Below are 15,217 nucleotides of genomic sequence, written 5' to 3'. Positions count from 1 at the left end.
TACTAGATGAACACTAATTTAAAAATTTACTGTGACAATATTAATGGTTTAAATTCTGCCAATAAAAGAAATAATGTTTTTAAAAATATTAAAAAAAGAAAATGCCAAATAATTGCTATACAAGAGATGCACATAGTCCACAAACATATCGCCCACTTAGAGAATAAGGAATTAGTGAAAGCATATTATGCATCATCCTCTGAGAAGAAAAGAGGAGTAGTAACATGCATAAAAGAAAATATAGAATCTGAATTGGCCTTTAAAGACCAGGAAGGAAGGATGGTGGGGGTCAAAATTATATGGCAAAACACAAAGATCCTAATTTGCAATGTGTTGATCCTAATTTGCAAAGATCCTAATTTGCAACGACGCAAAATCCACATTTGTAAAATCACTAGAGGCCAATAAATTGAAGCAAGAATTCAATAAAATAATAATCCTGGGAGATTTTAACAGTTTTGTAGATGGGAAATTAGACAGATTGGGAGGGAGACAAAATGATAAGGAGAAAAGAACACTAAGACGGATGCCAAACACATTAATAAATTAATAAGGCTATTTAAAGAGATGAGAATGGAAGACGTTTGGAGATATAAAAATGAAACAACCCAAGACTACACTTTCTTCTCGGCCAGACATAAAACCTGGTCGAGAATTGACATGGTTTGGGCCTCCCTGTCACTCATTCCCAAAGTTAGAAAAATAAAAATACTCTCGAGGTCGGACTCAGATCATTGCCCAATGGAGATGGAAATCAAGGATGGGGAAAGAAATTGGAGGTGGAAATTAGATGATAACCTGTTACTAAAAAAGGAAGATGTTGAAAGAAGTAAGGAAAAAATCAAAGAATATTTCAAGAACAATGACACTGAAGGTATAAAGACATTTACATTATGGGAAGCCAGCAAAGCGGTGATGCGTGGACACTACATACAACAAAAAGCTAGGGAAAAAAGGGAAAAAGCAAAAAAACAAAAAGAAATAATGGACAAAATTGATGTCAAAGAAAAGAAGCTGAAAAAAGATCCAAAGAATAAAGAGGTAGTAAACAATATAGCAAAATTACAGAAAGAAAGAGAACACCTGGAATTAGAAGAGAGAGCAAACCAACTGAAGTACATAAGAGCAGACTACTTCCAGAATGCGAATAAGCCTGGGGCCTGGCTAGCAAGAAAATTAAGGAAAAAGGGAGAATCAAGAGCTATAAAAAAATAAAAACAAAGGAAAAATTGCTTAAGTGAGAAACAGAAATAAGAACACAATTTGAAAAATATTATAAGACACTATATCAAGATGATCAAATAAAGAATGAAAATATTAAAAAATATTTAGAAAAGATGAAAATTTTAAAAATAACGGAAGAGAGAGAAGTACTGGATAAGGAAATAACGGAAAAATAAATTCAAACAGCAATAAAGAATCTGAAATTGAACAAAGCACCAGGCCCAGACAGGTACACAGCTATATATTATAAGAAGCTACAACAAGAGATAGTACCATACTTGAAAAAAGTAATGAATGAAGTAAGAGAGACCCAAGAAATTCCAAATACATGGAAGCAAGCTAATATAAGTGTAATACCAAAAGAAAACAAAGATTCGGAGTGTGTAGAAAATTATAGGCCGATTTCGCTATTAAATTTAGACTATAAATTATTCAGTAGTATTTTGGCAGAAAGATTTAAAAATTCTTAGTAAATTGGATCAAGGAGGAACAAACCGGTTTTCTCCCGGGTAGAAACCAAAGTGAAAATGTGAGGACAATAATTGACTTAATCGAATACTACGAAAAAAATATACAAAAAGAGGTTATGTTTCTGGCGATCGACGCAGAAAAAGCGTTCGATAAACTAAATTGGAATTTTTTTTAATTATTATTTAAAGAAATGGATATGGGCTTTCATTGGCAGAACTCAATTGAAGCTATATACAAAACACAATACGCAATAATAATAATAAACGGACAGGAGAGTAGAGGAATTAAAATAAGAAAACGAACAAGACAAGGGTGTCTGCTGTCACCACTAATTTTTATATTTACATTGGAAATTCTCCTAAATAATATAAGAGAAAATAATGAGTTAAAAGGGGCAAGAATAAATGGCTACTCCTATAAATGTAGAGCCTTCGCGGACGATATAATTTGTGTTATTGAAGAACCAAATAAAAATCTAAGTAAGTGGTTAGAGACAATTAAGGAATTCGGAAAAGTAGCAGGATTTAAATTAAATTTAGAGAAAACGGAAGCAATAACGAAAAATATATCAAAAAAGAAGATAGATCAAATTAAAGAAAATTGGAAAATACGTATAGTCCCCAAAATTAGATACTTAGGCATTATAATTACACCAAAGAACTCCCAATTACTACAAAATAACTATATGAAGATCTGGAAAGAAATTAAAAAGGACCTAGAAAAGTGGAAAAATCTAAAGATATCCTTTTTGGGAAGAATATCATTTGTAAAGATGAATGTCTTACCGAGGATGATGTTCCTTTTCCAGAATCTCCCAATAATTGGGAATCAAAAGGGAATTAAAGAGTGGAACAAAGACATCAGAAAATTTATTTGGCTTAAGAAAAAACCCAGAATAAATTTCAAAAATTTAACAGATGCAAAGGATAGAGGTGGAATAGCCTTACCAGACCTAGGACTATACGTGGAAGCATGTGCACTAGCTTGGGCCTCAGAGTGGATAAAATTAAAGAAAGAAAAACTCCTGAATTTAGAAAGTTTTGATTTAAGAAGGGGCTGGCATGCGTATACTGGCTATGAAAAAACAAATTTGGAAAAAAAATGGGAAATCATTTTATTAGAGCAGCGATTATCAAAACATGGAACAAATATAAGACAAGGATGTATAACATAACACCAACATGGATCTCACCACTAGAATCTTGTCAAAGAAAGGAATTAGGATGGATTAAGTGGCCAAATTATAAAGAATTGATAAAAGAGGAGAAAAAAGAAACAACTTTGATACCCCTTGTAAAGAAGTTGATTATAAATTGTATGACTTTAACTGTATTTGTGTTTAGATTGGCTGCACTAATGCTGGAGCGGCCTAGCTGAGAGGAGTGCGTTACCATGGAGATGATGCTGTAGAGAAGTGGGAGGAGCTTAGAGGGGAGAGAAGAAAAAAAACGACAGTTTATGTTCAGTCAGAGTTAGAGGTTAGGTTCAGAGGAGTGAACAGTCAGAGTTAGGGTTTTGGAGTCGGAGTTAGCAGTTGAGAGAGAGAGAGTGGGAAGTAGAGATAGCAGTGTTTGTGAATAGTCAGAGGTTTCTTCAGTTTAGGAAGGCTGAAGGGGAAACCTAATTAGTTTCATTAGTTAGAGAGGACTAATAGAAGCTTGTTTAGATCACTAGTTAGAAATGAACTAGAGATCTGGGGTTTGATCACGGAAGGATCAAACAGGAAGGCTATTCACCTCAGGAAACATTGTTTAAGAAAGTGCTTCACCACAGTAAAAGTCAATTACAAGTTGTAACATCCAGAAGTGTGAACTGTATTGCAACCAAGTTACATGTAAAGTTCTCAAAGGATTTCCAAGTTTATCAACAGCCTGCAACCATACGCTTTGTTCAAAATAAACTTGTTCTGTTTTGTTTGAAGACTGCCTCATCTCCATTAATTCTGCGTCCAGTGTGCCATATCTCCCAATAATACCTCACATCACACATTGGTGGCACCATTAAGAGTAATAAATAATAAATCGTCCCTCCTCTCTCCTAAGACGTTACAAATTGGTGGCAGACGACGGGATCCGTTTAACAACTGATCAAGTGCCTTAAGACTACTTTGAGAATAAATTGTGAGGTAAAAGTCATTGAAATATGGCTACCAGACGACAAAAAAAGCTTCTTGAGGAAACAGAGGGAGACCAAGAAGGAAGTTCGGGCTCTGAAGCAGAAACAAAGCCAGTGCCTGTGTCAGAAATGGCTTTTAAGTATAAACTAGAGATGAAACGATTGGAAATAGAGGCAAAAGAAAGACAAAGAGAGAGAGAACTGAAGAAGAGAGACATTTTTCTGAAAATAAAAACCAAGCTGATAGACTGACAAGAGAATTAATATACACAGACTATATTGGTGGTGATAAAAAGAAAAAGCTGCAATTTCTAGCTTTGGAAGTTTGTCCAGATAGCAGTGATGAGCTTGCCATGAAGAAGGACAGTATTCGTGTTCGTTCTTCCAAGGACAGTGAATTCTCTTCAGTGCCAAGAGTAGATGTTCGAGGAATTCCAGATTATTCACTAAAATCTGATGCTACATTAAAGCAAGCCGTTGTTCAAGCCCTGAAACTCGATGGAAACAGAACTGTTCCTGATAATTGGAAGGTCAGATTAAAAGAAGAAACCCCAGCAGCAAAAAAGAGAGCAGAAAAGACTTGCAGACGTCGTGTGAGAAAGAAAACCGTATCTCCGGGTCATCGAAAAGACATCCAAAGAAGACAAAAGAAGAAACCTAAAAAGAAGAAACGAAGAAGTGGAAGAAAGAAGCTAAAAGATCATCATAAAGAGACATTGCTGTGGACAGTTGGTCCAGAACAACCGAGGTTGTGTTTGAACCATGGGACATTGGACACTAAGACATCTATGTCAATGATCAAATGTGGGAGTTTAACTATTGTATGGGCTATTAACAAATTGGGACCATATATACGGAGAAACGTTGTGGTATGGTATATAGATAAATGTCTTATAAATTAACCAAACTAGGTAGAAGGTCAATTATATATGTTAATGGGATAGAAACACATTTGGACAAGGATATTTGATGTTGATATGGAGAATTGAATAGATAGAGGAAAAGGTAATGTATGTGTAAGGTAGTATAATATTAAAGTGTGGTAGATATGTAAGTTTTGCAATAGGCAATAAATATTTACAAATATATATATAAATATAGAAATGTTTAGATAGATTGTTTATATGAAAAACGTTAAAAATGTGAGACTTTGATACCACATCAATAGATGATCTAGAATTTCGTAAGGTTAAAGGTTTGTATGTATGAATTATAATGTATTTAACCATATTGTGATTGCCTTTCAGAAATATTGTGTATGTAGATATTGTTGGATAATTTGTGGAATTATTTTTGCCCATTCCGGGACTGAGAATGGCCCAAAAATAACTTTTTCTGGGGGGGAAGGTGTAAAGAAGTTGATTATAAATTGTACGACTTTAACTGTATTTGTGTTTAGATTGGCTGCACTAATGCTCGAGCGGCCTAGCTGAGAGGAGTGCGTTACCATGGAGACGATGCTGTAGAGAAGTGGGAGGAGCTTAGAGGGGAGAGAAGAAAAAAACGACAGTTTATGTTCAGTCAGAGTTAGAGGTTAGGTTCAGAGGAGTGAACAGTCAGAGTTAGGGTTTTGGAGTCGGAGTTAGCAGTTGAGAGAGAGAGAGTGGGAAGTAGAGATAGCAGTGTTTGTGAATAGTCAGAGGTTTCTTCAGTTTAGGAAGGCTGAAGGGGAAACCTAATTAGTTTCATTAGTTAGAGAGGACTAATAGAAGCTTGTTTAGATCACTAGTTAGAAATGAACTAGAGATCTGGGGTTTGATCACGGAAGGATCAAACAGGAAGGTTATTCACCTCAGGAAACATTGTTTAAGAAAGTGCTTCACCACAGTAAAAGTCAATTACAAGTTGTAACATCCAGAAGTGTGAACTGTATTGCAACCAAGTTACATGTAAAGTTCTCAAAGGATTTCCAAGTTTATCAACAGCCTGCAACCATACGCTTTGTTCAAAATAAACTTGTTCTGTTTTGTTTGAAGACTGCCTCATCTCCATTAATTCTGCGTCCAGTGTGCCATATCTCCCAATAATACCTCACATCACACATTGGTGGCACCATTAAGAGTAATAAATAATAAATCGTCCCTCCTCTCTCCTAAGACGTTACACCCCTAAACGAAATAAAAGAAACATATCCAAACATGACCTGGCTACAATACAGGCAAATTCAAGAATTTTATGGTAAAGATAAAAAAAATAGGATTTGAAACAAAAGGAAATATATGGGACAAAATATGGGAAATAGGGAAGAAAAAAAATCCAAAATATACAAAGAACTACTGAAATGGAGTACGGAAGAAGAAGGAGTGAAAGAATGCATGATAAAATGGGCAAAAAATGTGGGCAGAGTAAGAAAATTAGAGGAATGGGAAACAATTTGGAAAAAGAGAATATCTAAAAGCATACGATATGCAAGAAAACTGGTCAAAGATATTTTTAGGTGGTATCTGTCACCGCACAAATTAAATAAATTTTATAAAAATTTAAATCCGAAATGTTGGAAATGTGGGGTGGCAGAAGGAACACTATACCACATGTGGTGGCATTGTAAAAAAAACAACTAGGTGCTACTGGAAAGAAATCCAGACCAAATTACAGGATATTTTGAAAATTCACATACCATTTAAACCAGAACTATTTCTATTAGGTATTACAAATATGGAAGTTGATAAAAATACAGACAAATTGATTTTTCTATCCACCATGGCAGCCAGGATGTGCTTTGCCAAACTGTGGAGAAAGAAAGAAGTACCAGAAACAGAGGACTGGAAAAGAAAGATGATGGATGTTAGGAATATGGACTGTTTAAGCTATCTATTACAAAGGAGTAAGGGAATAACAGAGACAGGTACAGATTGGACAATATTTAAAGAATATCTAAAATGAATATAACAGATAAGAAACAAAACAGACAGAAAGGTCTGGATATAGACAAGAATAAAGACAACATATAATAGACAATAGTCAAAACAAAAATAGAAAACAAGACGAAGAAAGAAGAAAGAAGGAAAGAAAAGGAGGAAACCAACCTTGAAGAATCCTGGAAGTCAAAGGAAACGAAGAATGAACTTTCTTGAATCTTTTCTTTTAAACTCACCTTTTAGTACTTCTCTACACCCTTTATCTCCCTATATCCCCCCCACTCTTAGACATTCCCAGCCCCTTCCCCCCCTTTAGTTTTTCTCCCTTATTCCCCCTTAATTTTTTTCTTCTATCTTTCTTCAGCTCACCCTATCCTATCTGATTTTAATAACTGTATAATTGAAAAAAAATCAATAAAGAATATTTATTTAAAAAAAAGTCCCAAAGCTGCAGCAAATATAAGTATGGAGGAGGAAACTTCATTATCTGAAACACCCAGTAACCATATGGATAGGTCTAATCACACTCGTACTTCCTTTTCTTATGTTACCAGTACCGTATATATTTGAGTATAAGCTGACCTGAATATAAACCGAGGCACCTAATTTTACCAAATAAACTGGGAAAATGTATTGACTCGAGTATAAGCCTAGGGTGGGAAATACAGCAGCTACTGGTCAGTTTCAAAATAAAAACAGATACCAAGAAAATTACATTAATTGAGGCATCAGAAGATTAAATGTTTTTGAATTACATAACACTGTAATTTAAGGTAAGGCTGTGCAGGGCCATAGCCAGAAAAAAAATGTCAGGAGGGGTTGAAATTTTTGGGGTGGTGGGGGGGGTTTGAAAATTTTGTGGGAGGGGGGTTGAAACCTGCCTCCTAGCTCACGCTGAAGCAAAGAGCATATTTATTTTATTTATTATTTATTTGCTTCATTTCTATACCGCGTTTCTCAGCCTTATTAGGCGACTCAATGCGGTTTACACAATGTAAATTATCACAACACTAACAGTTAAAACACATCATACACAATAACAAAAAACACAATTATTATCCATTCATGATGCCTCGATAACAAAACAAAATCCATTCTCATAATCCTTGTGCCATTCCTATGTTCAATTTACCGTCTTCCTATGTTCGATTGTACTGATTAGCCAAACGCTTGCTCAAAGAGCCAGGTTTTAACCTTCTTCCGAAACGCCAGCAGCGAAGGGGCCTGTCTGATGTCAGTGGGTAGGGCATTCCATAGCCGAGGGGCCACCACCGAGAAGACCCTGTCTCTCGTCCCCGCCAACCGTGCCTGTGACGCAGGCGGGACCGAGAGCAGGGCCTCCCTGGAAGATCTTAGTGTCCGCGACGGTTCATAGGTGGAGATGCGTTCGGAGAGGTAAGTGGGGCTGGAACCGTTTAGGGCTTTGTAGGCTAGCACCAGCACCTTGAATTGTGCCCGGTAGCAGATTGGCAGCCAGTGGAGCTGGCTCAACAGAGGAGTGGTGTGCTCCCTGAGTGCTGCTCCTGTTAGCAACCTGGCTGCCGAACGCTGGACCATCTGAAGCTTCCGGGCAGTCTTCAAGGGCAGCCCCACGTAGAGCGTGTTGCAGTAATCTATGCGGGATGTGACCAGAGTGTGGACTACCGTGGCCAAGTCAGACTTCCCGAGGTACGGGCACAGCTGGCGCACGAGTCAAAGCTGTGCAAATGCTCTCCTGGCCACCGCTGAGACCTGGGGCTCCAGGCTCATAGCAGGGGGCAGAGCACCCTTCAATAGCCTGCAGCTCCGCCCCTGTCAACCACCTCTACCAAGTTTGGCCTCCTTAATGGGAGCATTCAGCACCCCCACCCCCAACTTGGTTGCTTCACTACATCAGCTATTGCTGCAAGTAATGACAGTGTGAATAAATTGTCAATATTTGCCTGAGATAGTGCTTGCAGTTCTGGAGGGACTCTTAATTTTTTTGCATCTCATAGACTTAGCAGCATGGGGATTTGGTTAAACAGTTAAAATTCATGAGTAAACCAGATTTTTTTAAAAAAAATTGAAACATTTCGGGGGGGGGGGTTGAACCCCTAACCCTCCCCCCACCTCGCTACAGGCCTGACGCTGTCCAATTCTGATTCTAGCCTTCTTCAACATAAATGTGCTTATGTATCCTTCCAATAAGAATAAAGAGAGTCACATAATGTAATGATGATGATAATAATAATAATAATAACAATAATAGAATAAAATAATGGAAATGTAATAATAAAAATAATAATAAATAGAGTCAAATAATACATGTCATAACAATAATAAAGTAAAATAATAATGTAATAAAAAGAATAATAGAGTAAAATAATAAATGCAATAATAATAAATATAGTAAAATAATACATGTAATAAAAATAATAATAACAGAGTAAAATAGTAAATAATGTTGACCTAAGTATAAGCCGAGAGGAACTTTCTCAGCCTATAAAAATGGCTGAAAAACTAGGCTTATACTCGAGTGTATACAGCATATTTTTTTCTCATAAAGAAGGCCTACTAATACTGAATAAGTGGTACAATTACATTACAGAAGCAGCAACATGTTTGCACCAGGTGCAATGTAAAACTGTTAAATCAACCAACAATGGGGACATTTGCTGAATATTACATTGGATGAGAGTACCAGTTTGTTTTCCTGGCCCTCAGAAAACAAAATGCCCTGATCCAACCCTGATCTTATGCACATCCCTGGCAGCAATTGAGCTTCTACGTCTGCTATTATAGTGTCCTTAGAGTGTTAGCTCATTGTTTGGCTCTGAGCAGAATATAGAAACATGACAGAGTCTTCTAGAATGGCTAGTAACTATGATAAGACACAAGGGAGAAGTAATCTAGTTGTAATTCATGAAATGGTTGGGGAATCAGATGGAAGAACTGGATCCTGCTGAGCCATGCCTGATTTTATCTCTCTCTCTCTGTCTGTCTCTTCAATGCAAGCTCCCGCTGGCTGGCATTGTACATTTTTGTTGCACATCAAGTACAGCTGAACAGTAACTTTTGTAGACAGTTAAACAGATTTTGGCCTCAAATATCATAACTCAATAATAATGGATGGTAGGCAACAATCTTGATATCTCCTTCCAAGGCTTCTCAGAACCCAAAAAACCGAACTCCCTGGTTTCTATAGCAGGGACAAGAGAATAGGTGGTTCTGGGGAAGTTATTGGAATGCAACTTGCATCAGCCACAGCCAAGGTAGCAAATGGTGAATCGTGACAGGGCTTGTACCTTGATGATGTCAGAGGAATTACACATAACTCTCCTCTGCTCTACAGGGTTCAGTCATCGCCAATGTCAGGGCTTGTGAATAAAAGGATAAGTGCCTCTGAGAACGCAGAGAGCACATTTGCCTCCTGACATCAGGCAGATGGAGTAGGACACTTATCTAATGAAAAGCCAAGATGTCAAATCAAATCATTTATTTCGGTCATAGACCAGCACAGGAAATAGAAGTCACAGTTTCATACAAACTTTGTACGTTTAGTACATTAAAAATATAAATACTAAAGCACAATAGGGGTGAGGGAGCGGAAGGGGAAATAGGGTAAAAACATACAATGTGCAGGTCTATCAGCAAATGATAGATTCAAGGAAGATGATTACTGGATACACAGTTAACTTTTGAGACACATTATTGTATAGACATATAGATGTATTATTCTGGTTAAACTGTTACAAGCCAAACAGGAGTAAATAAAACAACATTGCCCAACAATGTCTTATCAACTGATCAAAAAGAAACCATGCCAGCAGGTGAACTGGCACAATATACAGTTGTTGGTGTTTATTCGTTAAGTCTCTTCTGACTCTTCATGACCTCATGGACCAGCCCACACCACAGCTCCCTGTCAGTCACCATTCCCAGCTCCTTCAAGGTCAAGCCAGTCTCTTCAAGGATACCATCCATCCATCTTGCCATTGGTCGGCCCCTCTTCCTTTTTCCTTCCATTTTCCCCAGCATCATTCTTTCCCCAGCTTTCCTGTCTTCTCATGATGTGGCCAAAGTATTTCATCTTTGCCTCTAATATCCTTCCCTCCAATGAGCATCTGGGAATTATTTCCTTGAGTCTGGACTGGTTGGATCTTCTTACGGTCCAAGGCACTCTCAGAATTTTCCTCCAACACCACAGTTCAAAAGTAGCTATCTTCCTTTGTTCAGCCTTCCTTATGGTCTAGCTCTCACATCCATAGGTTATTACCATTACTTTAACAAGTGGGTCTTCGTTGCCAGTGTAATGTCTCTACTCTTTACTATTTTATCTAGATTGGGCAGTGTATGCAAGATAGTCTCAAGTGAGATATTCTCAAGATAGTCAAAAGAGTATCTGTTTATCAGTTGAACTGCCAAATATGCTATGGTTTTTTTCTAAATTAAAGCAACACAGCTAGAACTGCATATTTAAAGTTGATTAGGTAAACTGTAGAGGTTTGTGTGTGTGTGTGTGTGTGAGGAGCGACTTGAGAAACTGCAAGTTGCTTCTGGCATGAAAGAATTGGCTGTCTGCAAAGAGATTGCGCAGGGGACGCCCAGATGTTTTGATGCCTACTTGCTGACAAAGTTAAACAGGTTACGTTGGCTAAACCACAATTAAACATCGGAGGGATGAACTTGCCACACATACCAAATTTAGCCTCTCAATTTGTTGAGAACAGTATGATCTTATATAAATAAAAATGTAATGTTCGTTTGTGGGATTAACATAACTCAAAAGCCACTGAATGAATTGACAACAAATTTGGACACAAAGCACATATCAGGCCAACAAGTGACCATCTACTCATAAAAACACTGAAAAACACAGCAGAAAAGACTTAAAAAGCAAAAAAAAACACCCCTCAAAATATATTACAAATAGGGCTGGGCGGTTTCGTTTCGTTAATTCGTAATTCGTTAATAATTCATTAATTTTTCCAATTACAAAACGATAACGAACCATTCTGGAGCAATTTTTTAAAAAAACGAATTTTTAAACACGTTTTGTAAATGCTTCGTATTTCGTTATTGTATTCGTTTCGTTATTGTTCTGAGGTCGTTTCGTTATTATTTCCAAATGTCTGGGGCAAGTTTTTTGTTTAATTAGTGAAAAAAAATTATAATATCACACCAACAGTCAACAACAGAGGGAGAGGGAAGCTTCAGAAGTTTTTGGAGGTTTTTTAGCGTATTTCGCGGTCGCGTCCGCCATTAACGAATCGATTCGTTATTGTTTCGGAAATCAATTCGTTAATGTTTTGTAATTTTTTTCACATTTACGAAATTTCGTAAATATTGAACTTTTTAAAAGGAAAATTTTGTAATTATTTTAAATATCGAAACAAAAAAACCCCCAAATACAAATCGATTTTAGAAACAAATTTTTCCGTTGTTACCCAGGCCTAATTACAAACCTTGGCAGGGGATGGCTAGTGAATGAATAAAATAATAACACCCCAAAATAAAGGTGGCCACTCTCAGAGGGCTGTTATAACAATAAAAATGGTGAGGAGGAAAAGAAGGATATAAAAATGACAAAAAATACTGTGGACCTCTGGAACTCTTTCTGAACATATTCAGTGACACGATTTTGAATTGGAGGAGTGATTAAGGCAATTACTAATTGTACCTGTCCAGTGGAGAGAGAGAGAAACAACAACGTAGCACATGTTTCGAAACCCTTTTGACTGTAAGACAAAGTTGGAAATGTAATTAGGTATTAATTGGACTTTATTAGGCTCTAAACAACTATGTTAATGCATTTGTTGTCAGAAGTTGATTATAAATTGTATGACTTTAACTGTATTGGTGTTTAGATTGGCTGCAGTAATGCTGGAGCGGCCTAGCTGAGAGGAGTGCGTTACCATGGAGATGATGCTGTAGAGAAGTGGGAGGAGCTTAGAGGGGAGAGTTTGAAAAACGACAGTTTAAGTTCAGTCAGAGTTAGGGTTTAGGTTCAGAGGAGTGAACAGTCATGAGTTAGGTTTTAGGTTCCGAGGAGTGAGGAGTTAGGGTTTAGCAGTGAGGAGTTAGAGTGAGGAGTTGAGAGAGAAGGAGAGGAAAAGGTGGCTGAGTGACTTCTGAAGCAAAGTTTCAAGGCTTTGGAAAGCCGGGTCTGGCTATTGAAAGTTTCTCTGGCTAGGGTAGCCGAAAGGGGGAAACATAGCCGGAATTCTTTAGTCCAAGGAGAGGCTAAAGAATAGCTTATTTAGAATTTGATCTAGGAAGGATCAAATAAGGGAAATATCCCTGTATTGATACTTTGTCCGAGGCAAGTGCTCTATGTCAAGAAGATACTGTATAACCTGAAAGAGTGTAACATTCATCTAACCAAGCATTATTCTGAGTTCCTTAAGAAAAGTTACCACTTGCAACCACACGCTTTGTGCTCAATAAACTTGTTAACTTTTGTTTGAAGACTGCCTCACCTCCATTAATTCTGCGTCCAGTGTGCCATACCTCCCAATAATACCTCACATCACACATTGGTGGCGCCATTAAGAGTAATAAATAATAAATCGTCCCTCCTCTCTCCTAATTCGTTACAAATTGGTGGCAGACGATGGGATCCGTTTAACAACTGATCAAGTGCCTTAAGACTACTTTGAGAATAAATTGTGAGGTAAAAGTTATTAAAATACGGCTACCAGACGACAGAAGAAGATTACCTCAGAAGCAGCCAATATGGCGGATACCAAAGCTGAAGGGACAGCTGTAGTGACAGTTAGAGAGTCACAGCCAAAAGTAGAAAGGGAAGAAGTTATAGAAACAGCTGAGGTAGAACAAAAGGAGGCTGAGAAAGAAAGCATGAGTGAATTCAAGAGTGAATATGAGAAGTTGACTATGGCAATACAAAAGTGGGATCAAGGCCATGTACATGAAACATACATAATTTTAAAAGATACAGAAGTGCTGAGGAGTGACTCAGACTTAGTTTTGACAATGGCGGCATGTTTGAGGCGCAGAGGAGATTTAAACAGTGCCATAGAAGTCGTGGCACAAGGTGTGGAATGGCACCAGGAATTTCAGCCAGGGACTCCAGGCCATTTGTCCCTCATCAAGAGAGCCACAAGGCTCACAAAAATAGCCAGGAAGGTGGCTCAGGAGAATGAGGAAGACAAAAATGGCAGAGCTGCCTCTGGGCTAGATGGCGTGGCTAAAGGAGTGATACAAAAAGTTACCAAGGGGCCTGTCATGGTTGCCAGGAAAGCAAGAGCCAGAGATGAGAATATAGAAACAGTGGTTCCTGCAGAACAAGTGATAAATTCTGAGGAGAAAAAAAGAGCTGAAAGAATTGTTGACTTTAAAAGATGTATTTCCTTCAGCTCCACGTAAAGAAATTACCTCAGCCGAACTTTTTGACAAAGACAATAAAATAAAATCAAAAGAGAAAGCTGAAGAAAAACAGACTCTTGATTTGACAGTAGAAACTGATGAGAGTTCAAAATATCCAGGGGTCTTCTGTGAAACAAAGATCCATACACCTGAAGGGCTAATTGAAGTTAAGATGACTTCTAGACATGATTCATCCACTATAAAAGTTCCAGATGATCATACAAAAGAAGTTCTAAATAATGGAACTATAGCTGAAGATAAGAGTCTAAATGAAACTTATCAAAGAGCTGACATCAACAAAATAATAAATACAAGAATGTACCCTATGACAGATGATGGTGAAGAAGAGAGACATTTTGCTGAAAATAAAAACCAAGCTGATAGACTGACAAGAGAACTAATATACAGAGACTATATTGGTGGTGATAAAAAGAAAAAGCTGCAATTTCTAGCTTTGGAAGTTTGTCCAGATTTATTTATTTATTTATTTCACAGTTTTGTATACCGAGCTTCTCAACCTCGTTGAGGGACTCAGCCCGGTTTACAGCCATAAAAACATATACATTCATTAAAATATCATATATCACAAATTACACATTAACTTTAAAATACACTAAATATAAAACTGCAGTGGTCAGTCGTCCTATTAAGATGGATCTACATCAACTTCCACCCAGAGTCCTATGGTGTTGTCTCATTCCTCAAAGGCCTGACTCCACAGCCACGTCTTCACCCGTTTCCTAAATGTTAGGATGGATGGGGCAGTTCTGACCTCCAGAGGGAGAGAGTTCCAGAGTCGCGGGGCCACCACCGAGAAGGCCCTGTCCCTCGTCCCCACCAGGCGCGCTTGCGAGGCTGGTGGGACCGAGAGCAGGGCCTCTCCAGATGACCTTAGTAATCTTGATGGTTCGTAGGGGAGAATACGTTCGGAGAGGTAAACAGGGCCGGAGTCATCACAGATAGCAGTGATGAGCTTGCCATGAAGAAGGACAGTATTTGTGTTCGTTCTTCCAAGGACAGTGAATTGTCTTCAGTGCCAAGAGAAGATGTTCGAGGAATTCCAGATTATTCACTACAACCTGATGCTTCATGGAAGCAAGCCATTGTTCAAGCCCTGAAACTCGATGGAAACAGAACTGTTCCTGATAATTGGAAGGTCAGATTAAAAGAAGAAACCCCAGCAACAAAAAAGAGAGCAGAAA

Source organism: Anolis sagrei, chromosome Y, assembly GCF_037176765.1.
Source record: "Anolis sagrei isolate rAnoSag1 chromosome Y, rAnoSag1.mat, whole genome shotgun sequence".
Lineage (NCBI taxonomy): Eukaryota > Metazoa > Chordata > Lepidosauria > Squamata > Dactyloidae > Anolis > Anolis sagrei.
This window is presented reverse-complemented; position numbering follows the sequence as displayed.